The sequence below is a fragment of the Hyaena hyaena genome, unplaced genomic scaffold, assembly GCF_003009895.1.
Source record: "Hyaena hyaena isolate Hyena2069 unplaced genomic scaffold, ASM300989v1 scaffold_931, whole genome shotgun sequence".
Lineage (NCBI taxonomy): Eukaryota > Metazoa > Chordata > Mammalia > Carnivora > Hyaenidae > Hyaena > Hyaena hyaena.
The window spans coordinates 533,349-540,891 of record NW_024081564.1 but is presented as its reverse complement, the minus strand read 5'-3'; the positions used below and the strand labels follow the sequence as shown (position 1 = coordinate 540,891).

Sequence of the window (7,543 nt, the reverse complement as noted above, 5' to 3'; positions counted from 1 at the left end):
TTCCAGGGACCCTATGAGCACTTCACGCGGACTCCCCAGCTCGACTCGCAATCTGGGCCTCACAGGGAAACATGTGCCTTGTTTCACTGTAGCCTGAAAAGGGCCAGGAAACCGTAAACTTGGGGTCTGGCCCCCACTTCAGTCGCATCCATCACCAGATGAAACAAGATTGACAAATGTCCCATCTTTTTTGTTGACTTATTTTTATTTGAGGTATAATTGACATATAACATATTAATTTCAGGCGTATAGTATGTGAGTCAACATGGGTATCTACTGAGAAGTGATCGCCCCATTCAGTCTAGTTAACATGAGCGCGCCATCTTTAGGCCATGGCTAATCCCCTCTGGTCTCAGCTGTCCAAGTTTCCGCGGGTTCTGGCGGCCGGGGCCTGAGGGGGACGTGGGCCCAACCGCACGTCGGCCTCGCTGTTAATAACTCGTGGGGCTCCTGCTTCCCAGGTGTGAATGGCTCACGTGCCCCCTGTCCCCTTTGCTTTGGAGGCAGCGTTCCCAGGTGAGGGAGGCCTTCACGGATTTGTACACGTGGCACTGCAGTAGAAAGTCCACGGTGGGGGGCCCATGAGCCAGGCAGTTAGATGCCCTCTGAGAGCTCTGCCCCTTCCCAGGGTCTGGAGGGGGTGTTGGCTGTTGGGGCCACTTGTCCCTCAAGTTCCTTCCTGACAGTTCCCCCGCTCGGGACTCGCACGACCAAGGAGGTCGTGCCCCATGTCACGTCCCATTTATGGAATGTGTGTGTGAGTGCGGGCCCAGAGTGCATTGTGTGCACGCCCGTGGCCTGACGTGTTCACTAAATGCCCAGATCCACGCGATGCATCGGTGCCCCCATGGAGCAGACCCGCCCAGCACTAGCACAAGCCCCGAGCACAATCCCCGGTAAGTGCCCCTCCCTCGTGTGAGGCACAGGGGATTTGGGGATGAGGCACGGGCTTGGGACCCACGGACCACGTAAGCTGCAGCCAGCCGGCCTCCACTTACCTCAAAGTCTGGTTCACGGCGTTCGCAGCAGGAAATGCCTGGGAGCAGGTCCAGGCTCCCAAACACCAGGCAGAGGCGGGCTACTCAAAGACACAAGCACTTGGCGGCAAACTTGTGCACGTGGCTTTCACCCTCAGGGTTCGAGAGAAGCGCTCAAGTGATTGGCGGAGGTTTTCTGTGTCATCCACACGGGTGGTCTCCTGTGGACTGGAATGATGGTTTTTGATGGAAGTTCTGGTAACAAAGCTGGAAACAGAGTGACTGATAGGCAATGAGTAGAGAAGTTTCCGTCAGCCCGTGCCAGGCGAGGTTGTAACCAGGACCCATGTTCAGGTCTACCCACACGTTGTGACACTACCTTATGCACTTAGAGACACAAATGACGTTTCGAGGCATTTTGCTGGCACTTACTCTCATCTGAGTAACTGGGGAATTCCAACAGCAAGAGAAAGAATGTTTGCCTGGTATCAGTGTTTAATTCCCAAAGCCAAACTTAATATTGAAAATCCCAAGGTCATGCTCTTCCTAACCTTGAAATGATGCAATTCCATTCAAAGCAGCAAATACTGAACTTGCCTGCCTTCTAGAAGCAGTGGCTACCAGAAAAAGAGGGTGAGAATGGAGGTCTCAAGAGACAAGCCTAGAATCAGCGGGCAGCGACGAAGGGGGTGCACACCCACAAACACCCCCACACCAGCGGGCTGGGATGGCGCCAGGAAGCAGCCGTGTGGTGTCGTGTGCACAAACCGCGGCCACGGTTCTGTCTCCTTGGACCTTTGTGCCCTTCCAAAGGACAGCAGGTATTGAGGAAAACATTTAGTACTTTTCACAACATACCATGGACTCCAGACCTGGGGTCCTAGATACACATCCCCTGAACACGCACATTGTACACTGAAAACACGTATTCGACATCCATGAGGTGCCAAGTGCCACACAGAAGAAACGAAAACAGCCTGTGTCCCTCAGTGGTTTGTTCCTGAAGGTGGAGTGGTGTTCTAGCCGCGGAGGACACTACTTAGAGAACACAGCGCACCACATGCACGTGTGCACATGCACACGCCCCCACACACGCACACATTCCTGCACACACTTGTGCATACGTGCACTCACCTGCACACACGCCCACACCCACCTGCACACAGTGCACCTGCACATAAACCTACACATGCCTACACATATGCGCCTGCACACGCACTTGCACACATGCCAGCACACACGTGCACCTGCACATGTCCCTGAACACACACACACATGCCTGCACTGACCTCTCGAGCTCCAGGCTTCACACACACACTGGTGGCTTCCAGGACCTTCTCCAGCCTTGACGTTTCTCCAGCTGTCTAGGCTACTTTCTCTCCATGGCTCATAGTGAGCGTGACCCCTGAGCTGCCGACCTGCTAGACCCCCTTCTGCCGCCAACTGCTCATGGTGCAGCGTGTCATCACCATGACACAGAGCTGTAACTGCATCTGCCTCCCTGTTCCTCCCTCCAGGCCACCTGCCCAGGACACGTCTGCATCCGTGGAGCACATGGATCCTGTGTCAGAACTTGTTCCGATGGAACATCTGGAAGGCAGGGGTGGGCGTCCGGGCCGCGGGCGTCCGGGGAAGGCGGGCGTGGGCGTCCGGGCCGCGGGCGTCTGGGCCGTCGCTCTGACACTCGCTGGCCGTGTGACAGAGCTAGTATCCATCAGGGGTCAGACTCAAACACAGAATCTTCCAGAACCCTTCCAACAGCCTGGTCAGGCAGACGCCGCCCCATAGAACCAGCAGATTTAGTCACACAGAGGGCACACCGCAGTCTTTCCCGCAGAAGCCCAGGGCATTTGCACTGTGACGTCCTGCCTCCACCGCACAGCCGGGCCTCCTGCCCTCCCGCCTGCCTCGCACGCTGGAGGTGAGGGAGGAGACGTGTGCAGAATCAGCTCACACACACAGGTTGTGAGCAAACGCCAGCTGAGCAGTTATTACCAGGCACCGAACATTTGTTGCCAGTATCAGATTGTTGAGGTTTCCAGCTCAGCACTGCTTCGACAGCAACCTGAGTCTGAGCCCCGCGTGGCAACGTGAGCCCCAGGATCTTACCTGTGGCAGCGCGTGGGGAGGTGCGCACCCCACCAGCCCCCTACACCTGTCTGCCCCGCCCTCATCCACAAGCCAGGACCACCTGCTGGCCCGGGCAGGAGAGGTCTGCGTGTAGTCCACACCTCACACACGTGCACACTCACGCACATGCACTCACGTACAAGTGTGCACATACACACGTGCACACACACGTGCACACACATACAGCTCCCTCCATCCCCTCTTGCTCCATATTGGTTGTTCATCTTCCACCTTTTAGCTTGTCTCAAGGACTGATCTTGACCACAGCCTTCTGGATCTGGAGCCTTAAGAACACGCCATGGCTTGTGGAGACTTGCAGTGTGTGTTACATGGGGGCAGGGTGGCGGCGACCCCGGGTGACCAGCCCGCGAAGCCTGAGCAGTGTCGGTGGGAGCAGACGCCATTTGCATCCTTCACTGCGGTCTGTTGAGGGATGTGTATTTTCACTCCTAGGTTTCGTGCCTTTCGCTTTCATGTTTTTTGAAAATTTTTCTTTCCTGTTCATTCTGAAAGGTAATAAAAAGGAGGTGTTTGTCCTGAGTTAACAACTGGCACCCGTTATAATTTCAAGAAGGCTCCACCCTGAGCTTTAAAGGGGATAATGGACAAGGGGGAAGCTGGACTTCCTGCGTCTTGTGAAGACTTGTTATGACTCACAGGCCCGACAATGTCAGGCAAACCCATTATCTTCCAGATTTTGCTCTTTATCTGCAGTCCGCACTTTGTAGGAGGTACTCGGCTTTATCTCGGCTTCACAGGGACTGACCCTGCCGACTCCTGGGGAGTAGACGGTGGCTGCGCTCCAAGCTCACATGCGAGGCGGGAGGACACGTGGCAGCGCCAGGGCGTCAGGACGGGTGCGACCCTGTTGGCGCTGGGCTGCAGAAATCTCATGACCACATCTCACAGCGCTGCCACGTGGCTGGGGATGTGGCCGCGTGGCCGTGTTCATGAGACAAGGCTGTCCGCAGCTGGCGTCGGGGAAACAAGATTTAGTTGCAGTTAGCGTTTGGCCACGGAAGGAAAGAATGGAGGGGCCAGGAAGGAGGACAGAGTCTGAGTCCAGAATACACGCTGTCAATACCGTCTGCAGCCACAGGTGGACATGAGCTCAAACCAAAGCTTTTTGGTTAATTTAACTGAAAAGCAGTCTAATCCTGTTTGGATATTTGCTCAGAAGCAAGTTGCCACCCGGCCCCCACTCTAACCCGCGTGATTTGTGCTTCTTCAGCCACGCCCTCTGGCCTCTCTGAGCCTCTCACTCGTGCACAAGCAGATGCACACAGCCGCTCGCCAGCGAGGCCCCGCCCACTGCTGGCCAGGTCGCCCTTCCGCACGTGCGCCTGGAACAGCAATCAGGACCAGGTGCCGCGTGCCCTTGACGGTGGCCGCAGGGTGCGTCAGGCCTAACGCCCCCAGAAGAATGATGCAGTTCCTTACTCCGTGGAGCCCACTGGTAATTAGAGGCACAAAACTGGCCGCCTTCTTTAGTGCCTGGCTCAACTAATCCTCCATTTCGTACGGTGTCCAGTGGTTGTTTTCACTACTAATAAGTTAATGATATATAGAAAATGGGATTTTAAAAATTGACGACACCCAGAAAGTCCCAATAAAATGTAGCAGCTGCTCCCCTTCTGTGTGATGTAAGAGTTCCCAGTAGAGCACAGCAGCCGCTGAAGGCCTCTGGCCCGTGGGCACAGGGAAGAGAACACCCTCCTGTGAACAGCAGGTTTTCTTGAGGCCCAGGAAGACGGGAAAGCCTCAGGGTCCCCGGCTGGTCCTAAACCAGGCGGTGGCACGCCGTCAGTTCAGGGGCCTCACACGTAGGAACGAGGTCCTGGGCTTGTCACATGTGTTCTACGATGACTCAGGACAAGCTTCCTGAGACGTGGCCTCGTCCCTGCTGATGGCGAGCCCCGCGAGGACGGCGCCTTCCGTGTCCGTCCACACGGCTGAGCCCGTGATCGCGCGCAGGTCACTGCCTTCCCACTGCGCGCTGAGCCATCACCTCACAAAGCCCACCTGTGTATATCTGTTTTTCCCAACGGTAAAATGGCCTTATTGCTCTTTCCCTGGGTAAATAATCTAGAACAATTTTTTGTATACAAATTCTAACAAGTTTTAAGGTACAAAAAAGAAAGGAAAATCACCAGAAATCCATAATCCTATGGAAAAAGTACAATTAACACGTCGATGACCATCAGTCATGCACCTGTACACACACACACACACACACACACGCACGCACACACACACACACCATTTTTATGGAAAATACGACTGTGGAGGCTTTATCACGGCCATGGTCTTTTCTCAGAAAGGCTGTGTTTGCCTTCAGTCCCTCTCCCCGAACCCCACCTGCACCCCAATCATCAGCACAGCCACGCCTGTATCTGCCAGGCTTTCCCTTGTTTCTGTGAGTCACGATTCCACACGTACATGCACACGCGTGTGCACATGTACACAAGTATGAGAGTGGCATGTATAGAGCGCACCGTTGTCTAAAAGAGAGAACCGCATTGCGTAACTCTGCGGGGTCTTGGGTTTCCACACCAAGCCTGCTCCCAAGTCACCTGGCACAGGTCTGCTCATTGGTGCAGTGGGCACGGGGCCCCGACGACAGCGCACCCCAGCCGACCAGCCTGCCTTCCGCGTCGTCGAGGCAGACGCGCCCCGAAGAGAGGTGTGCTCGCCGCTCGTCACTCTGCCTGCACCCCTTCGTGCTCACCACTGGACCCTCCAGGACTGTGAGGGCCCCTGGCAGTGGCCAGGACGCCTCGTGGCTCTAGCTGGTACACGTGGGCTCACATCCCACGATGCCGTCGCGGTGCCGTCTGGATCTTTGCCATCGATCGCCGTTCCACCCCGCACCCTTCTGTTTCTGTCGGGGGGTGTGTCTTCAGCTAATCAATGTGTTAAATCTCTTGGTAGACTGTGGATATTAACCTTTCCTCTCACAACTTTGCAAATATGTTTACCCGTTGCCTTCAGTTATGGCTCCTTTTTATTGGGAGGTCTTTTGTCACCTAACAAGTCCGTTTTCTGGCCCGTGGCTTGCTGTCTGCCCCACAACCCCCACCCGCTGCGGGCAGGCCCTCACAGCTCTCCCAGGATGTTTGCTGCGTGCTCACACTCACCACCACTGCAGGGCATCTCGTAGGTGAAACATTCTCTCACTGCCGTGTTGAAGTTTGTCACAGACGGAATTTCCCTCCATCGGGGCTCCTTCCGAGACCTTTGCTTTGTGTCACCGATCTCTGGACGAGGCCCTGAGTGTGACGCCATCTTTCAATGGCTACGTGATGCTCAGACATATGTGCGTACCGGATGAGACATTTTAAAGCGATTAGATCATGACACCAGGCTCAGGGAGGAGTCCCTAGTAAGAGGGACGAGGCAGAGACCACACAGGTGGACACAGGGGTGGTTACGTTCTAGTTCAGGGCAGAAGGGCCGTCGGGCTCACTGTGTTATCATGAAGGGCAACCACAAGGATGCATTGCTTTGAGTTAAACATTTTACATTTTAATAAAACATAAAAAATAATTTTTGATAATGCATAAAATCCTAGAATCTTCCTTAAATTTAAACCAGGCAGAAATTTCCTAAAAGCAGATTATATTTTAAGTTCCAGAGATCTTTGTCCAGCAAAGTGCCTGTGGTAACAACATGGTTTGTGCATTTCTTAAGAGGGGAGCCCATGTCACGTGTTCTTACCACAAAAAAATAAATAAAAATGAGCAACTAAAGTGATACATGGGTCCCTGGGAGGTGTCAGGGTGTCTGTTCCCCTGGCAGGGTGGGTGTCACGGGAGCCGTAATCCTCTCATCGAATCATATGCCGAAATACGTGCAGCTGGGGCACCTGGGTAGCTCAGTTGGTTAAGCGCCGACTTCGGCTCAGGTCATGATTTCACAGTTCGTGGGTTCGAGCCCTGCGTCGGGCTCTGTGCTGACAGCTAGCTCAAAGCCTGGAGATTGTTTCAGATTCTGTCTCTCTCAGAAATAAATTTTAAATATGTTAAAAAAAAAAAAAAGAAATATGTACAGCTCTTGGTACAACCCCAGGGCGCCTGGGTGCCCAGCCAGCTGAGTGTCTGACTCTTGATTTCAGCTCAGATCATGGGTTTACCCAGGGTTGAGCCCCACATTGGACTCCAGGTGAGTATGAAGCCTACTTGGGATTTTCTCTGTCCTTCTCTCTCTCTGCCCCTCCCCTGTTCACATGCACGTGTGTTCTCTCTCTCTCTCTCAAATAAATAAATAAAATAATCCAGTGAAGAAATGGGCAGAAGACAGGAGCAGACCGTTTCCCAAAGAAGGCATCCAGATGGCCAACAGATACATGAAAAGATGCTCAACATCACTCAGCATCAGGGAAATGCAAGTCAGAACCACGATGAGATACCACCTCACACCGTCAGAACGGCCGACAT

At 54.0% G+C, this 7,543-nt stretch overlaps 1 long non-coding RNA gene across 1 annotated transcript; it reads right to left on the bottom strand.

Annotated features, from left to right (window-relative positions):
* Positions 1 to 224: 224 nt before the first annotated feature.
* LOC120222972 lies at positions 225 to 6,361 on the bottom strand. The gene is made up of 4 exons (XR_005526158.1): positions 6,245 to 6,361; positions 2,267 to 3,613; positions 999 to 1,205; positions 225 to 551 (listed from the first exon to the last, which is right to left on the bottom strand). It is a non-coding gene; the product is annotated as an uncharacterized LOC120222972 (long non-coding RNA).
* Between the last annotated feature and the right edge of the window lie 1,182 nt (positions 6,362 to 7,543).